Source organism: Nanorana parkeri, unplaced genomic scaffold, assembly GCF_000935625.1.
Source record: "Nanorana parkeri isolate BGI_ZX_2015 unplaced genomic scaffold, ASM93562v1 scaffold45, whole genome shotgun sequence".
NCBI lineage: Eukaryota > Metazoa > Chordata > Amphibia > Anura > Dicroglossidae > Nanorana > Nanorana parkeri.
The window spans coordinates 1236302-1258973 of NW_017306313.1; positions in this window are offsets into that span (position 1 = coordinate 1236302).

The window sequence follows — 22672 nt, forward strand, 5'->3', positions numbered from 1 at the left end:
TAGTTGTTTGATTTCCTGAGTAGCCTTATTAACTAATTGGGGGGCTAGGGAGAAAAAAAGAGATGGGGTCAAGTCTGACTTTTAAGGACTAGTTCACACCAAGAGCTTTCCAGGAGCAGAGCAGTTACAGAATGGATCAAAACTGCATCCAATGTATGCCAATGGTATTTTGGGCTCTAGTTCAAACCGCAGCGTTGAGTTCCAGAGCAGGTAAAAAACTGCAGCAAGTCCTAATTTTCCTGCTCTGGAACGCATCACAAACGCATGCAAATGCCTGGGAACGCACTAAAAGTCAATTTTAGACTAAAAAAGTATAAAATCATTTTTTTTTACCAAAACGGCCCGGAACGCAGCAAAAACACGGCAAAAAACATGACAAAACACACTGCACTGTGTGTGCAGAAACTCATGCAGATCTGGTCCGCATTTGGTGTGAACAAGCCCTAAAGTAAGTCAAGATATAATTTCCCCTGCCTATTTTGAATTTTTAACTCTGCATGTTTTTCATCTTGTTTGATTTGCACATATTTGTGATAGGTTAAGCTTAATTATACTATTTTTTCCATCCTTTATACCATGTTCATCTTTAGAGACTGTTAAAAATAATCCAATTGAAACAAAAAAAAAGCAAAAACTTGTTTCTATGACAAATAAGAGGGTTAGAAAGCCCATGAGACAATTAACCTCACACAGTTAATGAGTTAACAACATAAGGATCTCAATGGACATTAATTTAACATTGGAAGTCACATATATTTTTAACAGTCATGACAAATATAAAGAACATATAGAAAAAAAAATATGTTTGTATTGAAAAAATCCAGGTACTCTTCTGATAACATATCCATTCTAATGCGTACTTCACCTCCCTCTCTTTCTACAGAAACGAGCCACCTACAAACCTACAATGAAATTTCTTTCCCCATTTTCCTGAATTTCCTGAGAGGTAAAAGAGGAAGGGGAGGAGGATAGAAGGAGGAGGCAGAAGATGAAAACAATTAGGAGAAAGAGGACACATTAGCAAGGCTTGCCGCCTACTGCCTCAACATGGCAGCACCTTGTCTCCATTTAGTAGGCTTACCAGTAATTTTTTCCTTATTTGGGGAAGGGCAAGAAGCCTATTGCTGTATGATTCTATCAAAGTTTTTTGCTGCTTTTTGTCCTTCCTCATGACAGTACCAGTCTATGGACAGAAGGTAACTATAAAAAAAAGCAAAATACACACACTGCAGGGGTCTCCAGACAGGGAAGGGGAGCACGGGAGAGGGGGACAAACTCTTTGATAAGAACAAAGTAGATATACAGTTAAATTGCAGCCCAACCACCACATCCATACTAACTCCAGAAAAACAAACATAACAAAAAATAGGGGAGGGGTTGCAGTACAAATAACTTGGGAAAAGTAGGTCTCAGACTGCCAGGCTTGGGGGTTATTACTATATAAATGTAACTTTTTTTTTTTTGCTTCTCCAGATGGCAGCTCATGCCAGCTGCCATCTGGAGCTGTACTGTCTGTTCATTGTATCTCAAATAATACAATTCCTATTTCAAGATAAAACTTACCTGGTCTCTTCCTCTTGTATTGTGGCCTAACCAAACTGTTAAATACAATGCAGCCACTGAACAACGTGTGTTATTTTTGTCTCTCAGAAAATACTCTAAATTTTACTGCAAAATAAACAGTGCATAATTGCTGCCAATTTAATTGCTGTCCTAATGCTGGCCATTTTCTACCAAACACGGTATGTGTTTGGTAGAAATTGGCCAGCATTAGGACAGTAATCAATTAAAGAAGTCAACTGAAGTCTTTTCAATATTGCTGTAATAATTGGGGATATGGAGATGGGAGGGAGTTCTGGTTTTGAAGTGATTTACTGCACACTGTTTTGAGGTTTAATGAAAAGGATCCTTTCCCGGTATAATATTTAAAACAATGCATATTTTTGTTAAATATTTTCCATGGCACTGCCCAGCTCTCCATGCTTTTGTTGACAAAAGCTTCCATATTAGCCATGAAAATGGCCAGAATTTAGTGTGAAGCTTTTGGCTCTATAGACCTCAATAGGGTTTGCAGCTAGGTTCAGGTTTTGCGGATTTCAAACAGGATGCTACAAATTCCAGTGATTTTCTCATCCCTGTAAGTCATGACATTTTGCAATGAATGTTTATTTTTAATATCTTTTAAATTATTCATGTGCAAAAAACATACTTCTGTGATGACAGAATGTGGCACTAACACGAGTTTAATTTAAAAATGCATTTTATGACTTTTAAAATGGACCTTGCACCTAAAGAGCAAGTTCATTTTTTTTCATGTGTGCTCTCTCCCCCTTGCTAAAATTAAAAACAAATTGGGGAAAAAAAAGGTAATATACTTTGCTACTTCCCCTCTGCTTCCACCCATAGTGTCTAGGCGAGGGTGACATCATTATCCTTTCGGTGAGATCCCATGGAGTGTTGGGTGGCCCAAACCTCATGAATAGACAATTCTGCACTGTGCTGCAGTATCTTCTCCTGAAATTTTGAGTACTCAGCCTCCCCTAAATCTCATCTCGAAAATTATGATGTCACCACCTGCACTACAGAAGCTGGGCAAAAATTAAAGCATTTCTAGTAAGCAAGAGGATGGCCACACTAAAGAACAAGACCTTCCTTAGAGTGCAACATCTGCTTTAATTAATGCATAACTGCATTAATTTTTGTTTTTTGTCTGCCAGGAGTTCAGCTTTAAATGTTAATGGTAATAAGACACATGCCCATCTTTGGATAACCTAACGTTTCCTTAACCTAACTTCTGTCTTTAAAATGATAGGATTCTGTAGAAAGAGGATAGTTTACCTGTAACACCATAGCTACCTCCTATTACGGTTAGAGAGCACCTTGTATTTAGCTCCACATCAGCTGCATATGATTCTTCTAGGACCTAGTCAAGAGTAGACCATGTAACCTCAGCTTGAGATGATTAATTGGAATAACTGGAAAATCATTCTTTAATTGAAACTCAGCACATGATTATTACCAGCTCAGTGACGGAGAACTTTACCGTTAATTCACACCTAAGCAGCCCTGCACTGCACAATTAAATTCATGACTCTCTTCTAATAGAAAAGCTCACAAAGTCCACTGATCGTATTTCATTCTGCCTCTGCCCTAAACAGAATATTATTTGGAAAGTAATTATAAAGATAATACATTAATTCTTTCAATTTCTAATCTATGCATACAATGTGCATTTCATGAAAATTAAAAAGATGATTAGGTGTCATAGTTTTCAGGTTTTATTTGAACATCTGCAAGTAAAAAAGACATGCATGACTGTATAAGAGATGAGGAGCATATTTAACAGGACTTCAAAAAGTATACCAGAAATAAAATTACAAGCCCTGCGGGCTTTAATCAATTTATTTAAAGGTGCTCCACTGCAAAATAGATTTCTTCCCAAGAAACAGTAGCAAATTATGTTTAGAGACTAAACTGACAGAGCTGGACACTGAATAAAACCTGTACAAATGCGGGAACTGCTTTAATATTCAGGCAAGGAGGTTAATTTTAGACTGAACCCAATGGAAAAATAGACTTTAGTGCATACCAATCAACCGGGTACTATCTTACTGGCATATTCTCATATTCACTGCAAGATTGCACTGCACTGTTGTCTATACTCAACATTTCTTCTCTTTAGCTTATGATAAAGCGGAGTATAGAAGAGCAGGGCTGGCATTAAAAATAATGGGGCCCTGTGGAGCCTACCTGACTGGGCCCCCCAATCAGTAGCCCTGTCTGCTCCAGAAGGTTGTGGATTACTAGATAAGAAATGTGAGTAATGGGTGGTCCCGGACTGGCACACAGGAGTGCAAGTACAGTACATAAGTAAAATGTGTCAACACAATAACACGCATCCGTCAACAGGATTGCATCAAGTTGTTAGTAAGTTATAAAATAAAGGGGTGTATAAACAGTGGATCATGGCAAGTTTCTTTATATTAAAACGGATATGGGTCCTTAAGAATGGATAGAAGCACAGTATTACAGTACAACACAGAAGAATTGATATAATGTGTACATGTATAGGTTTAGACTGGGACATGTTGTAAAATGTGTGAATGGAACAAAACTTATCCTTTAGTGCCCATAACATGAATACTAAGGGTCACATCCATGGGTCACACTGGACAGCACAGCGAGCGTGGATGGAAAAAGCAGGAAGGGAGGTACTTATCAGATGAGCAGTGTCAGTCAACGGAACCCAGGTGGCTGCATGTTACATGAGGGCTGAAGGTGTATTCCTCGGAGGTCACAAATGGCCCCAAAGCACAGCTGTGCGTCCCCCTCCCATTCTGCCCACTTAGTAAATACAGAGCAGTCTGGTGGAATGCTCCTCGTACAGAATGCACCACTACATCCAGTAGGAAGGAGGGGGGAGATATGACTAACTGCCAACAATGTATTTAGGGGTTCCTTTGTTTAGTGGTCCCGAATTTCCGTCTAACCTTAGAAAAAAAGACTTTTGTTAAACTCAGCCCACACCTTACAATCTGATTGTATTATGGACCTCTAGATGTACCCCAACTATACACCGTCAGGGCATGTCTGATTGCAATAAATTTGAATGGATAGTTCAGGTGGGTACTTTAGTTAATTTTAATAGATTTATAGAACTAAAATGAACCCTTAGAATAACCTAACCTAATAAAAATGAACCCTTGCAGTGAGGCTACCCTTGCACTGCAAGAGTTCAGTGCTGGTCATAGCATGGGAACTATGAGAAACCAAATATATTATAAAGGATGTAATTATATAGTTAAAAGAAAGTGAAAAGGTGATAAACATTTTCTAGAAAAATGCTAATTTGTGTAGCTTCCCTCTTCACCGGTCAGCGCTAACCCAGCACAGGAGAACACTACTGGTGAGTCTGAAGAGGTGATCTACAGTAAATGAACTAATGGGTCCTTCCTCTATAAGAAACCTCTATTATGGATCCACAGCACACATTGAGTACTAGGGTTGGTTGCTATGGGTTACGACAGTTCCGATTCTTCATGTCTACGGATACATTCACTCACTTCTGCCCATCAGCACTTACCGCCCTTTCTGGTGATCGATTGAAGTGAGGTCCAGACTGTAGTTATGATGCTTGAAACTTTTATTTGCAGAACTTCAGGGAGGGAGGTAGAGGAGGGTTAGGATCATCCAGACAGATGTAGGCTCCATTGCTTTTCAGTGAGTGTGGTTATAGCTGCTATGCACAGCATAGCAGGTCGAACACCTGATACATCATTGCTTGAAATAGAAGTTACTGATCCTTGTCTTTAGTAGCTGCCACCAGGGTGATTCCATGGCTAGTTCTCAGGCTTTTAGGCCTAACCATCTCAGGCAATCCAGTGCAGCCTCCCCGCAGGCTGGTCCCAGGGGAGGAAGAAAGAGCTCACATGGTCCACCCAAGCATTTATCTCCTCCCCCAGCATGCACCACTGGCTATCGTTCAACAGTGATTGGCTGAAGAGGGATATCCACTTATAGCAATCCCATTGGTTGCTCTGTTCTGTGACTAGGGCACACCGTGCAGTACTTCTGGCAGCAGACAGATGGCAAGCAATGATAGATTGTTTATTGGAAAACCACATGAATCAAGACTGCAAATTAGTATCAGACCACATAGAGTCTGATAATCACTAATTTGAATAGCACCCTTTGCACTAGGGTACTAAATTTATTTCAAATGGCTTTAGCAATGCACCATAAGTTTTAATGGTAAACCTGATGAAAAGGAATAGACATTCTGTATTATGATTCAGAGCTGGCAAATTACTCTTTATGAATGGAATAATATAATATGTTACCTACACACTGGAGTTCTTTTTACTCAAATGAATGGGCTGCCATAACACACCACCACAGTGTGAATGTGCTCTTAAAGGAGAACTATGGGGTCAGGGCTTTTCTCCATAGTTCTCCTTAGGGTGACGGGAGGACACAAACTAGCGTCCTCCCGTTACCCTAAGCTCAGTATACCGCGAGCTACAGCACGCGGTATACTGAGACTTCGCAGCCGGAGCGGATCCCGACATCGATGTCGAGATCCGCCCAGCTGCGTGAGTGACAGCTGGCTCTGCCTACCTAGAGGCAGAGCCAGCTGCACCCGCCCCCTCCCGTTCCGCCAGTCAGCGCTGGCAGATCGGAGTGGGGAGGGGGGAATCCAGCCCCTCCCCTGTCATGGCAGAGAGCCGTGACAGGATCGAGAGGTGAGCGAACGCCGGTATATGTTCGCTCACCTCCCGATCTACTGAGCCGACCCGTGGCAGTCTCATTGTCACAGGTCGGCTAGAACTATGAGGTGAGTGAAAAGCACTCACCTCATAGTTCTCCTTTAAAGTTGTGGGTTTCTCTCAACTGAAATTAAACAATATCTGACTGTATATATGTTCCACTACGTTCATAATGCCTGCTGCTGGTATCCTTTAAACCACACAGAAGACTGAAGTGCAACAAGGTATTACCTATTCTTCTGGCAACAGGACCCCCAGATGAATTGTTAGAGGGGAATTATGCAGATGTTAGAAAAACCCTCTGCAATGGCAAATCACTGGCCTCAACAGCATTACATAAAAGCACTAGAACACGTATGACTATATCCTACAATCCAAAATACAGATTTTGTTTTAATACATACACTCCAGTATTCTTCATCACTATACTGCACAGACAGGACATGCATTTTTGTGTCAGTTAATGCCTCATATCCTACTTATAGTTCAGTTTAAAGATTTGCACAAAACTACTCACAAATGACTTTAACATGATTTAGCCTGACCCAATCTATAATGATCAGGCGAGCACACAAGATAAGCCACATCCTTTATTATTTAAGTGAGCCATGACAAATCTCTACTATATTTTTAGGTCTAAATTCAGAACAAAACCTGAAAGGCCCTTTTATGTTTTTTACATTGGAGTCTATAAGCTTTCAAAGGCTAATGCTTCACTTCCATATATTTTTTTTTAATTATCCAACCTTACTTTGGCTTTACCCCAAAATCCAAATATCTAAAGGAACCAGACAGGAATGTTCACTGTTACCATTACTGTCTGCCCTTTTCATACAACTACTAACCACAGCGGTAAGACCTGATCCTGATATAACCGTGCTTTGCCCATATCTTTAAAATAAAACAAACACACTGTTAGAAATGTTTAGGAGCGACAATCTACAAACACATCCTTCTAGATAATGGCTGGCTTTTTATTCTTTGCATACATTATTTCTCTTTTCTTACCAGTCTTCTGAGAGCGGCCATGTTTACTAGCGGCAGATTACTAGTTCTCCTATTACTTCCTGGATTTCTAGCACATGTGACTAGACATGTGACTAGGACATGTGACCATCCACATCATCTCAGGGGAGGAAAATGCCTTTCCCCGAGATCTCCTGAGATTACAGATGAGATTTCCCAGCAATGCTCTGCTGATGAAAAGGCAATACCAGTGTGCATTGTGTTGGCAAACAGAAGTCATTTGCATTTTTAAAGCAGGAAGTGAATGCTCTGCAAATGTAAGTATTTCATATTCACAGCATTTTACACCTGACATGTCTATGTTATTATTAATCATCCTACATTGAGGGATGCATTGGTAGAATTAGATTGAGTGTAAAAAGGTCCACTTTAGTATAAAAAATTCCACCTATGAAATTTCATTCATGATTTCCTCCTTACCCATCAAACTCTAATCTGTCTTCCAAACTCACATAGTAAATGGTTGACATAAGAGAGCAGTGTGGGCTATAAAACTATGAGAAAAATCTGACGTTCTCTCTTCAAACCTACCACATTTCTCAGAAGCTCAAAAATTAAAATTTTAGACAATGTAGAAAAAACACTTGATCTACATACGCTTGACTAACAAGCATTTAATATCTTTTAAAAGGAGAAAAAAACAGACCGTAGTGAAAAGTTAACTGTACTTATTTACTTTATGAAAGCAGATGACAACCAACCTCTCAGATAAACTGATCTGTCCTTTAATAAAATCTGGGCTACCAAAACTACAGTGTGCCCTCACAATACCATCATTACCAAGGTTCTATATGTCTTAGTCAACTCATTATTTTTCCTTCTTTTTTTTCTGATTGCTCGATTTCGCTTTTCTTCTTCCATAAAAAATCTCAAGTATGGTTAATAAATGTTGTGCTTAAAAGAGCCACTTTATTTATATGTGCAATCTCCACAATTATATGGTGACCAAGGATGATTAATGAAGCCTTAATAACGTGTTCGGATCAGGGCTAAGTACCGCTTCTGTTCTCGTTTACTGCAATGCTGTTCCTGTTTTGCTGTGACATTTCTTAACAATAAATATGAATTTTGTGAATACCGTATATACTCGAGTATAAGCCGTCCCGAATATAAGCCGAGGTACCTAATTTTACCAAGAGAACTTTTAGTGCTGTACAGTTTATTAGAAAAGTAATGCGTGATAACCTTGTACAGCGCTTACAGAATATAGCTTTTCAGTGTTACTTCTACTACAGTTTTGTTACGCTTGCAATAATATTAACTATACTTTCAGTACAAAAAGCTTTGAGAAAGAGTAGGTTTGGCCAAAACCATTCCCCCTAATTCTAGGTTCACATGGGCTGCAAAGCGGCGGTATAAACAGGCAGTTGAGCCTACCTTAACACTTACACTTACATGTCAGGCGATTTGGACTGTCCACATTGCCATGGCTGCAATGCTTCACAGTGCAGCAGTTTTGACTCAGCATGTCACATTTGGCAGGTACCAGTGCGCCATAATCGCATGTCAAGCAGTAGCAGTGGTTATTTCAATGTAAAATCCCCCTTGAGATTAAAAAAAACAGGATTCAGGAGGCAGCAGTATTATCTCCTGAATGTCTGCAAACCTTTTCAGAAGAGACCTAAGAAAGAAAGGCAGATGTGTCTGCATATAAGCTTCAAGCAGATACCAATATATTTATATAGGAAAAGACTAACCATTTTATTTGCATGTAAACATTTATCAACGTGCTTTAGTTCACAACAAGAGAAGCTTAACAAAAATACAGCGCAAGAGTTCTGTCGGAGCATCACACTTCTGAATCAGAGGAGATTATCATGCAGCTGCTATGCCAGTGTAAGTAATCATGTACACCCAAATATAAAACAGCCAAGCTCTAGAATTGGCTTAGAAACCACTTGTTATGCACATCATACATCAAACAGACACAGGATTCATAGACTCCTTGCACTGTTACGGATTCTAATAATCCCTAATGTCAATCTAAATGCCACTGCTTATTATAAGAATACCCAGCTTTACTACACTTATACAAATCCTAATTAGGAAGTCTGTCAAAAATATATCATGTTTATACTCGACATGTATTATATCCACAATGAAGATGCTCACTTTCTATTCATCCTTCATTCCAGTGAAATGTATTCATACTATAAAAAATATGAATAAATTCCACTGTATGAAGAAAGTTAACCTTTTTTTTAGTGCAGTATGAAGCAAAGTTTCAGAAAGCATTAGCACAATGTAGGCCTTAGTTGGTATGTTAAATTAACAGTCATCTAACATTTACTGTGTATCTCAAAGGGGCACTAGCCTATAATAGTTTTAGTTTAGCTGAATCAAACACAGGAAAAAAGTATACTGAATCGTTTTGTATAAGTCCTCTATACAGTCTATAATAGGGTTGTCAAGGCTGCCAGAAGAAAGAGCAAGAAGAGATAGCCAAGGGAGGAAGTAAGCATTATGCACTTGCAGTTTGTAGAAACAAACTCTACCGAGCATTATTTATATCTAAATCCTAGAAAACAAGCAACTCTTTCTATGAAAATACATCCATTTTGGCGTTTATATTCCACAGTTAGCTGCATGTGAAAGCCTTTAAAAAGTTATGATGTGCGTATTGCCATATTTTGTAACTTATGTCTGATAGAGAAATAAAGTTCTCCTCCAATGATGCGGTAAGGGCCTCTACCAGTCTTCCCTATGTAAGCTATGCTGTCAATCAGCAATTCTGAGCAGAAGAGTGATGCACATACTTACGTTTTAGGGCATCTGATTCTGGATTACACATTAGCCCTTCTCTCCCTTTGTGATGGAAGTAGATAAAATAAATTATAGTTTTAAACACTTTCTTCTTTTAAATCAATATCCTGCTCTTTCGTTAGATCAGAATGGTTTCTTTAATTGGTGTAAGGGCTAACAAATGGGGATTACACTGATGCTGTGAGCCACCATATACTGACATTAATAATTGGTTATAAACTAAAAGTCCTGATACTAATGCATACAGACTTCTGGTTGCCCTTCACCAGTCGCAGGTGAAATAGCCTAACGGAGTCTGACCACTACCTGGAATCCAAGTAAAAAATACTTTATTGAGCTATGTTGTACATTGAGCAGAACATCCTCCTATAATGATAGAGTTGCATGCTTCTGCAGATTTGTGGGCAATTTTGTCTGTCAAAACCTTTTTAAAACCATAATGAACTGCAAGGCCTTTGAATTATAGCAGGCTTAGAAGGGCCAATAATGAGGGGATTGGATAAGCCAGCCCCCTCACTATAAATGGGGGCTCAGGGTAGCCATATTGTCAATGTAAGTTGGAATTGTAGCTAAAGGATAGGGAGAGCTGACAACCTGTATAGGCAAAGCTTAGGGAGATCTGTAGTTACCTAGGCTATTTTATGCTGTGCATTGCACTTGTACTACATTGGTCTTGTGTTCCCCTTGTGTTAACAGATTTATTCACATAACTGGTTAGAAATACTGTTGTTGTGTTATTAACAGCAAGTGCTGTTGCTTGCTAGCTGTTGGGCCCCACGTTGCAACTTTTTCTGGGGGTGGGTCATTTTATTGGGGTCCTTTATCATTTAATTTTTCTTTGTGCTTCATTTTAAGTGGGAGCAGTCCATTCTTTCCGTTCAAAATGCAGCATTTACTTGTTGCTGAATTGTTTTCAGAGTTGCTCTGGTGTGCAAAAGCAGTGTGCACCAAAGCACCTCCCATGGCTTACATTCGCCTTTCCACCTGCCATAGTAAAATAAACGTTAGCCGTATACCTCCCAAAAAAAGATAGTGACTGGCAGGCCTAAAAGCAGAGGTGCAGTTTATGGGAGCAGCACTTTGTAAGCAGCATTCTGCCACACCGCCGTGAGCTTAGTTTAAATAAAAAATAGTGAGTCACTCACAAAAAAAAGATAACAAATAAAAATGAAACACTAACCTAGAATGATGGACTTAGGTGCTACGCAGGGAGAGAACAGGTGCTGCAGGACAAAGCGATGGTAAGGCCACACACAAACTGGCCAACCAATTTAGAATTATCAAGTAGTGCTGAAAAAAGGATTTGGCGGATTCAATTGTATATGTTCAACTTCCTTCCTATATCCTACAATATACACTGTAAATTATTTAATATATTCCATTTTGTGAATTTTTTTGAATACATACCTTTTTCACAGATCTTCTGGCCAGCCACATGATGGGTTGATGTGTGACGTCCCATTTGGTCTTTAATATTGTAATAAGTGATGATGTTATGATATCAGCACTGCCCTCAGAGGAATTATACTATGTGTCAGGGCCAATATGGGGATATACCCTGCCAGACACTATACAAAGTCCTCCCCATTTAAACATGGCTTCCTCCAACCAGCAAACTCCTATTTCTTAGATTAACAGCAATATGCAATGCAGTAGAATGCTTCCTCAAACAGTTCTTACAGTGGTTATGCTGTCTGTATGCTGATGTTAAGGGGTCATAGCAAACTAGAACAAAGAGAGACTGAATTACAATTTAAAGTTCTTTTAGACCACATTTTTAAAGAACTCCAAGATTTTACAAAAATTAACCCTTGAAGTGGGGCTACTCCTGCATTGCAAGGGGTTACCTGCGACTTTTTTTTCTAGGGGCAAAAATAGAGAATACTTAACCGCTCCTCGGCCCTGCCTGGCTGCTAGACTGGTCCCTACAGCCTCTTCTCCCTGGAAGCGAAGCTCTGGCGGTCTAAGGACCCATAACATCATCACCTCTAATGCAGGTCAAGTAGACGTGGCGATGTTAAAGTGACATTAAAGTCAATTTTTGTTCCCCTCCCCCCCATGTAAATGTTAGCACTTACCTTAAATGATGTCTCTTATTCTGATCTTCCTCTTCTTTCCCCATGTTTTCATCTGTCCCTCCAGTGGTGCGGTGGCTCTCCGATCCAGCGCTGACTGCTCTGTCCCTCCGATCCAGCGGTGTCTGCATGTGGGTGCACGCGTCCATAGACTTACCTTGCGTCTCTGTTCGTCTCCCGGCCGAGAATCGGCACTGCGCATGCCCCAAATTTCTTTGCGGCCTTACCATCACTTCCTGACTCTCGGCGCGGGAGCGAGCAGTGATAACGAGGTAAGTTTAAAATTAAAACGTTTTTTTTTTTTAAACTTCTTGCCTATATCTACTCCTTGCTAGCAGTAGATATAGGCAAAAAAAAATGGAGGCTTTAGAACCCTTTTAAGTGAAGGGGGAGCGAGTTGAGCGGTCAATGCCTCAGGACCATGATCAGGTGAGTATTTCTTCTTTACTCCAGCCCCTAGGAGTAGCCCCACCTCAAGGGTTAATTTTTTAAAATTCTAGAGTTGTTCTTTAATGAATATATAATTGGATTGGGGTATTTTATATATGCATGCACTTACACTTTAAAGTGAATCTATGACCAAAACATTTTAGTTTTCTTTAGCAGGGAAGGACTTGAATCCCTGCCGAATTTTTACTGCTGCAAGAAGAGAACAAGAGGTAAAGGGAAATCTTCCAAAGGGGACACCTGTTGTTACAGTGTAACTGTCTAAGAGGAGAATTTTCTCCACATTGTAGAGATTACCTCTTACTTCCTGTTCATCTTTAGGACAGGAAGTGAAGTAAATATCCAGGGCTGTCTTTAATATTGATTGGACCCTGGGCACACATTTTTTTGGCCATCACCCCCACCCCCCCCCACCCCCCTACCTGGCTGCCCCCACTAATAAATGTTGCTCTCCACCCCAACATCCCCCCCAAAAAGAGCAGAGCAGATGGGAGGAGACGTCAGAGGGAGACGTGATGCCACGTGAGACGTTACACGGTCATGCAATGCGGTGTAGGGCAGGGACGGAGCAATGCTAAGCGTTGCTAATGACACAGTAAACAGAATGGTGCCATGTGTGTATGTTTTGCAGGCTCAACGGGCAGCTGATTTGGGCCCCACAACAATGACTGGGCCCAGGGCAACTGCCCCTTTCACCCCACTTTAAAAACAGCCCTGTAAATATCTGCAATTAGACAAGGACAGCAAAAAGGGTTTCAACCCTTCCCTACTTTGTCGAAAATTTAGAAACGTTTTGGCTATACATACTTTAGCATTTCAAGGTAACCCCTTTTTGGGGCCTCTACTATGCAAGGTTAAATCAAAAGTCAAAATATTACTATAAAAAAACAATAGAATATATTATTAGTATTTGTATATGTATTATTCAGCCATCTATATATACATATAGTATAAATGTAAATCTCAAGGATACACCAAGGATATATTAAATGATTTTCTCTCATTCCTTCCAGGTTTTCATTTTCACAGACAACATATGGTATATAGATTATCTAGATTCTCTTACTGAACACTAGCCAAATGTAGCAGTATAGAAAATATTTAAATAAGTTAATTTAAATGTACAGAGCCTCTAGCTATATTATATATTCATCGTTTATGACATCTGGAAAATCTGATCATGGCAATAAATGAACAGGTTTGTGGTAGAAAAGTAAAAGCTAGAAATTCCCATTTGTAATTTAGATGGTCACTGGATTATCTGATTCTGTAATAACCCACATTTTCCATTTCTAAATATCAGAGAGGTCCGCAGTTGGCCTTAGTTATTAGACTGGTGTGGGCCACATTTCCAGACCAGCTGAGTTATCCTCCAATATGGATGTTCTAAGGTGACTTGCTGCAGATGTCCATAATGCACTGGCAACCTTGTCGCCTAGACCAGCATTTCTCAAACTTTTTTCAGTCACAGAACCCTTTGAAACTATGCAAATTCTCGAGGCACCCCAGTCTATAGTGTAAAAACCTTAAATGTAAAAAACATTTACAGCAAAATTCATACCAAACCTTTGTAAGAGATATGGGTCTGGTATGGATTTTAAGAAGTGGGGACCCCCAAGCAAAAAAAAACAAAAAAGTGGGATTCCCCTTGCACATCACAGTCCCCTTAACATTACTGCCCCTCTTTCACATCAGGAGCCTTCTTTGCATCAGTGGAGTGACTTTGTATGAACATTTCGAGGCAACCTTGAGGAAGCCAGAAGGCACACTGGTGTGTCATGGCACCCTGATTGAGAAAGGCTTGCCTAGACAATTGATATGATGGTCTGGTTTGGTTTCTGCTGTCTTCGTTGTGCATCTACTATACAGAAAGGGGTTTATCAAGGTGTATTGGAGTATTCCATACATAGAACACGTATATCTTCTTTTATCAACAAATCATTTATCAAGAGATTTCATGGTATTCTTATGGAGGTGTGATCATAGTTTTTTCAGTTTAGGGATCTATTTAAGCCAGTTATTTATAAAGTCATATTTCACTGGATGTAAAAAGATGACAACATCTCGTCAGCTCTACAAATGATTACTGAACATATGCCGACACCATGGTCTTTCCTTGCTTGTTCAGGCAATTTTCTGTCACGTTATTTTCCAGACATCTTTTAGATCTTAAATACATTTTGCCTGTGAAACACTTGGATGAAACTTGATTACTCCAGTATCATAGCCGGCTGGCATTATTTTAGTAGCCTCAGATATGAAAATCAGAAATGTTCTAGCACTATGTGGTATTTTTTTCCTTTTAGAACTGTTACTATGCAACTTTAAATGATACAAAATATGTAAAGCTACACTCAAATACTTGTAATGTCTAAAAAAAGATGCGTCTGTTGGTATCAAACAGCGAAACAGAGGATGCCACATACAGGTAGTAATTTATCTGACACAAGCCATCACAACACTTTTCTATTATTGTTGTGTGACAAAAATCAAAGCTGATCTCAAATGTTAATGACGTAATAACCCTAGGGCTACTGTGGCCAGCCTAGAAGGTGGCTGGTTTAGTAAAGACTTATTTAGTATGTCAGGTCATTCAGTTATAAGGAAAATGGAATTGAGTGTCACTCCCTTAAAGGCACCATGGATCAAGGATGCTTTAACCTAGGGATACAAAATGCAGTTTCCCTAAATCTACCAATGCAAAAAAAATTGCATAGATCACTCAGTGATGTCCCTAGGCACTTAAGTCACTGATGACCATTTCATATCTGTTTCTGTGGACCCACCCCCCTGCAATTATGTAAAGTTTCATACACCCCCTTAAGCCTGAAATCCTAGCTCCAAGTCCCTCTCTGTATACATTGTATGAATGTATATATAAAACCCCTGAGATGTTCGCAGAAGTCTGCAGTTCTAAATTTGCTGATATGACTCAATGCACAGTTCTTTTTTCAGGCATTTTAATTTTCCCAGTGCATATACTGTTTGTGCTCATACATAGGTTCTGGCAGACTGGGCAAATCGGTCAATAAAACACTACAGATAGGAGGAAAATAATCTACCTACTTGGTCAGCATTCTCTTAGACATAAACTGGGCTTAATTGCAAATTCATTCTACAATGACTGTATCTGCTTATATATGCAGCCCTCACTGTTTCTGAGGCTAATCCTAAATTAGGAAGTAAGGGTCTGACATTAACTTTACATAACGGTCAGAGCTGGCTATAAATATATATATATGCCTAATGTAAACCTTTTTACAAACCTGGCCAATTCATATGCATAAGTGGAGGATGCCATCATTAAAAAATGCTGTCAGGGATACCGACACAGGTGACCCCACACCTGCGCAGGTAGCCACACAGGCAGACCAAACACTTATGACCACACCGGACAGGGCAGAATGTTTTATATACAGTTTAAATCAACAGCAAACTAAACAACACCCAAAAGCAAACATAAATAAGTAACATCAACCAGACTACTAGCAGGTAATGGCAACAGGAGGACAAGCCGGTAATGGCAACAGGAGGGAAGGCAGGTAATGGCAACAAGAGGACAAGCAGGTAATAGCAACAAGAGGACAAGCAGGTAATGGAAACAAGAGGTATCTAGGCCTGCAAATGGGTAACCGGGCTCGGGACACAAACAGGGTACAGGTCTGGTAACAGGACTCTGGACGGAAGGCAGGGTTCACCAGAACTGGAGACTCAGGGTTCAAGTTTCAGGAAACGATACTGAGCCATCATCCTGACTGCAGGGAGGGTTTAAATATCCTCCCAGGAAGCACCAGGTGATGGCTAAGTACTGGCAGCTGGGAAACACCCGCAGGTGAGCACTGGAGCTGCAGGTCTCAGCTCCTGCGCCACCTAGAGGCGCTCTGGATCCTAACAAATGCATGTCCGAATGATTTGTAGACCCAGAAATATATTCAAATGAATTATATGCATATATTCCATTTTAAAGCAAAACTCTATCTTGGACACAATACCTTACAGTTTCACAGACAAAAGAGAGCACACCACACTAAAAGAACAATGGAAAGGTTGAAAAGACTGGCCCATGCTCAGTTTTAACAGAAAGAGTTGAGATTTGCTTATAGCTTCAGCTGCCTATAATGTTGGTCTACTATTCATTTAACTTGTAATTTGAATCTTCAGGATTTAAACTGGATAAAGAGACACTGTTGTTAGGATTTAGGTATCCTAATGATAGTGTCTCCTAAATATACATTACTAGAGCCATGTCTGTTGGATAGAATCATCATCACTGAGGAGTTACAGGGACTGCTAGAATCTTCCAACATCCAACACTTCCCAGTGTGCTGGATACCTAAACCTCTCTTCTGCAGCTCCCCTTTCTTCCTCCTGAGCCACTACAAAATGAATGCCTCCATTTATGCATCAGCAGACAGGACCATAGTGGGCAGCAGAGAGATGCCTAGATGTGTTGGATGTAGAAGATCCTAGCAGCATCTGTAACTCCAGAGAAGAGCGATGATTCCATTTAATGGAGTCAGTAATAGTAAGTATAACACAGGTACTTTAAAATAATCCACAACACTCACTGTTCAGATTCAGCAGTCAGATCCATATTAAGAGGAACCTCCAGGTGCTGGCAAAAGGCTTGCTCCCACCTGTATGGATTTTTGTCCAAGAAGAGCTGCACTCAATGCTTCCTCCAAATAAGTCCACATTTTAATTTTAATCCATGGAACAGCATACACCTTCCAAAGCTCCCCAGAATGAAAGAAACTCTCTCCTTACATGTTTCACCCACAGGGCTTAATCATTCCCATGTGTGTATTGACTTACCCTGTGTCTCTCCTCTTCTCCCGACTGAAGATCAATACTGCACATGTTCCGCTCCTCATGATCCTTCACGGCCACTCGAGAGACTTCAGATTTTCCGACGGGAGTAAGCGGCAGAGACACAATTGTTTTTTATTTATTTTTTTCGTTTTTGCATCTATATAGTGCTTGCTAGCAGTAGATATATGCAAAAAAATAAGGTTTAATTGTACTTTAAAAGGTGACTCATCTACAATTTAATCTATACTAGAGTATGTTGTAGTAATATAACTAATGCTAGCTATGTTATTTCAATTTGGCCAGATTCAGACAAAATTTGAGCTGTGGATGGTCCTAGTCGCACTTCCCAGTTGAAAAACTTTGATAAAAAATTCAAAGGTGTTCATGTCAGGCGAACAGTAAATGCATCCCATCAGTAGCTGGCTGTCTCTGAATAGAATAGCTGGCAAGGAAGATTCCTCCATCCACGATGTTTAAAGACAAACAAGAGAAATCTATCTATCGGTATATGACTAGCTTTCATGGCAGAAATACAGATACAGAACAGTACAACACATAAAAGAAATAAATGACAACACCCCAGCTACGTCAGAAATCTGTCACATTTACCAAACCAGAGGTTCAAAAATGAAGATGTGATTAATTAATGCTAGTAACAAATAGTTTACTCAATTTTGACAATATAAGCCATTGCTTATAAAAAAACAGAAAGAAGAAGGAACCAAAGAAGAGTTGGTCCATAGTGAAACCGATTTCTTATTTAGAGGTGTGACAATTCTCATCTGTAATCTCAGGAGATCTCAGGGAAAGATATTTTCCTCCCCTGAGATGTGCATGGTCACGTGTCCTCGTCACATGTCACATGTGCCAGACATCCAGGAAGTCAAAGGAGAGCTAGCAATCTGCCCTTGGTAAACATTGCCACTGTCAGAAGACTGGGGAAGAAAAGAGAAATAATGTATACAAAGAATACAAAGCTGGCAATTGTCTAGAAGTATGTGTTTGTAGAATGTCATTACTAAACATTTCTAAAAGGTGTGTTTGTTGTTATTTTAAAGATATGGGCAAAGGTCCACTTTAAATAAATACATGTATTTACACAAAGTTTTAAGTAACGGTCATACTAGAAGTATATGTCAGGAGGCTGCACGGGTCATCACAACAGTGAATATTTTTGCTTCTGCAACATTGTTTCGGCACCGGTTAATGGGATTATTATTTACAGAACTTCTATGGCAAATATATTTACTTGCAACACTGTAATACCATTGTTATTAATAATGACAGGACTATTCATAACATAATAGTGATAATGTCATCTGCAAGTGAGGGCAAGCACCAGCTGATTTGTGTTATTTATATTTCTAAGAACATTCGACCAAAAAGAAAAATGCCCTAAGAACATTCAATTTTGAATGTATTTGCCGTTTTGTGGATGAATAGCTATGTAGATTTTTTTATAAATAGACCCTCTAGCATAAGCAAGCTCTTTCATTTTCATTTGCTTCCAAGAAGATTTTACTGTGCTGTCCAACTGTTCTGCGGGGCTAAATAAATTGGGCACCAAGTGTCTTCACTGGTTATTTTTTTACAAACAATTATGACAGGCATCAGGATAAAATTAGTTCCAAATCAATGTTCCAAATGCAGATGCTTCTTCCCTGATATGGTATCTTTGCCTGGAGCAGGCAAATTCAACAGCTTTTCAAGGAAAAACAGGATTGCCTAAACTGTTGTTATTTTGATCTGATATACTGGAAGGTCCCCAGCATTTCTTTTCTTGACATGAGATTAGTGTGTCATTGCAAAATTTAATACCACAATCCATGGCAGATACAAAAGATACTTCACTCTGCTGCTAGAGCTCTAGCTCCTGTAAGGATTCTCACTTTTTCTGAATGGCCAGTGAGTTTCCTTATAAAACAGCATTTCAGTATAACTTTGGGTTATTTTCCCCAATGTATAAAGTACACAAGGCTTTTACTGTATGTTGAGATGGGGCATATAATAAAATGCAATATAAAACATCAGTTTAATATATTTGCATGATCATTTTGTTACAAGATGCTGAAATCAGTATAATGGATGTGGGATGCTCCTAATAATAACATTGTTTAAGAATGAATGCAGGGGTGTCCATAGACTGAGGTGGGAGGGGGTGCATGCTAAACAGGGGAGAGCAGGGGGTTTTCTGCATCATCTCCATGCCCAGCTCTGGCTACGGCTCTGATATCACTTGTTGCCGGGAGCTCAGTGGGATGCTTGCAAGAGCATCCCAGAGTGCTAAGAGCTGGACGGGGAGATGTGTATGGCCCAACCCGGGATGCTCTGGACAGAAAGGGGGCTGCAAACATTGTGCAGCAGAGCGGCCATGCTGCTCTGCCTGCTGCCCCCCCCCCCCACATATACCTTTTCGCTTTGTTCATTGTGCAGCCGCACACATCTACTTGGAAATGCTTGTGGGTTTGCTCTCAAATTTGAAATTCGAGCCCGAGGGCTAGTGAGAGCCCTAAGCAGGGGAAAAGGGAAGGGCGTTTGCATCTTTAGCCCTGTCTACATATCCCTATCTCCGGATCCCAACCACTATTATCGGATATACTCATTGAAGCAAACATATCATTCAGCATTGTGGAACTCGAGCAGGACTGCCCCTCCCTGAGCTACATGAGCTGTGAGTAACCTGGGATACATTGTATCCGTACATGATATACATAGTAGGTGTCTGCCCCAACCTGTTATACTATATCAGTTGGATTGCAGACCACCCATGATTCCTAAACTACTGTTTACCCTAGGGAAGTTTTTTAATTGTTTTTAATTGTCTTGTTGTGGATGTATTGTTTAGGTTTTTCTACGATTAAATATTCAAATTGTTAAATTACTTATTTTCTACCTGTTTACTGAACCAGCTCCGAGTAAGGGATTTCTATAATCTTGGGGACACTTCAGATTTTGTATACTAAGCAAAGGTTTGGACACAGGAAAAGTTAAATACAAGCAGCAGAAAAGAAATATAAAATGCTACGGGTCTAAGGTTATATTACTATATACACTGTGAGACAGGATTAACTTAGAAAGAATATTGATGTCACAAGACAAAATAAATAAGCCAGTATGTTGGCCTTGACAAGAGTGACAGACTGATGACAAGATACCTGCTGCAGCAATAATCAATATTCAGTCAAATACCCTGTAAGGAGTATTTAGACTCAGACTAGCACATTAGAAATGGAAACTCAGCAAACAACTAATCCAAAAGGGAAGTGTATTTGCCATACAGTATGAAACAAAACAAGGCAAGCATGCTAAAAATAACAAGCAGAACATCGATATCAACAGGGTACCTACAGGGCATGTATAAAAGTAGATTTCCAAGATCACTCAAGAATATGTCACTATGAATCTATGTAAAGTCAATCTCAAATAGATAGAAAAATATATTACACACACACACACACACACACACACACTTTATATACACTTATACAGTCATGGCCAAAAATATTGGCACCCCTGCATTTCTGCCAGATAATGCACCACTTTGCTTGGAAAATTGTTTAGGCATTTTCATGTTTATGTCTTTGGTCTGTATTGGTAGAACCCAAAAAAAGTAGAGAAAAAAAAAGCCAAACATGACACATTCCATGCAAAACTCCAAAAATGGACTGGACAAAATTATTGGCACCCTCAATTAATATTTGGTAGCACAGCCCTTGGAAAAAATAACTGAAATCAATGGCTTCCTGTAACCATCAATGAGTTTCTTACACCTCTCTACGGGAATTTTGGACCACTCTTCTTTCGCCAATTGCTCCAGGTCTCTCAGATTGGAAGGGTTCCTTTTCCCAACTGCTGTTTTCGAGATCTCTCCACAGTTGCTCTACCCAAAAGTAGCAGCAATCCTGAACCTCATCCCTACCCTTGGGTCACTGGAGGTTTAGAAGAGCACAACAACAGGCTAGCTCTTTGGAAGTCAAAACTGGGGTCTACATACTCATGATGACTTCCCACCAATAATAATTCCAGTGTCTTGTAAGATCAAAAGAATACTATTTTTTATTCATTTTATGTGAAGGGCGAGTAGAGTGATTTAACCGCTTCCCGGGCCATTGTAAAAAAAACGGCCGGCCGGGAGCTTCCTGGATGTAACAGGTGTGTACATACGGCCTGTTAGCCCCGCCCCACTCATGCACGCTGAGTGGCACGCGCGAGCGGGAAAGACACAAAATGTAATAACAGGCAGCGATGCCTGTTAACATACAAGCGATCCGCCGGATATAGAGCCAATGGATCGCTTGTATAAGCTGCCAGCCTGTGTCCCCCTCTCCCTCTGCGTTGTCACGCTGGTCCCGGGCTCAGCTGTGTCCGGTGCGAGCCCGGGTCCGGCAGAGTGCTTCTCTGACAGAGGATCAGAGTGAGATCAGTACACGAGCTCCCTCCGGGTCCCCTCTCCGGTGTCAGAATGCAGAAGTGATGTATATTAAAAAACCGCCCCCCCTGCCCCCCCCCCCCCCCTCCCGCTGTCAAGCTGATCCCGGGCTCCGCTGTGCCCGGTGCAAGCCCGGGACCAGCATAGTGCCTCTTTGACAGGGGATCAGAAGGAGGTCGGTACACGACCTACGTCCGGTCCCCTCTCCTGTGTCAGAATGCAGAAGTGATGTATATTTACATCACTTCCGCATTCTCGTGTCACTCTCCAGCTTCAGACGCTGGAGAGAAGCTTTTGAAGCAGATCTCTACTTCATCAGCTTCTTCAGGGGGGTCCTAGGTGACATTAGGGGTCTTGGAGACCCCTGATGTCTCCATAAAGAGGACTTGTCACATCTTTTGCTATCACATAGGGGGGTTTCTTAGCCCCCTGATAGCAATAAAGTTAAGTGAAAAAAATTTAAGTCACACATACAAAAGAATTATAAAAACAATTTTTCTTTTTAAGTCCCCACCCATACATACACACATGCAAACATGCGTCAGGTGCGCATACCTGCGAAAACGACGATTGCGCCCATTACACCGCACATGTTACCTATCGCCGCGAACGTCGCAGTGAGAGCAATAATTCTAGGCCCATCAATCACTGATAACACTAAACTGATGAGCTGTAAAAGCTTTTAAAGCGTCGCTTATAGTCAATTTTGGGTAGTTTGTGATTTTGCGGGTGTGCGCAATTTTTAAGCTTGACATGTTTGGTGTCTATTTACCCGACGTGACCCCGTCTTTTATATTTTACCAAAAAATTGGGTAATAATCGTTTCCTAACAATGTAAAAAAAAAAATTCAAAA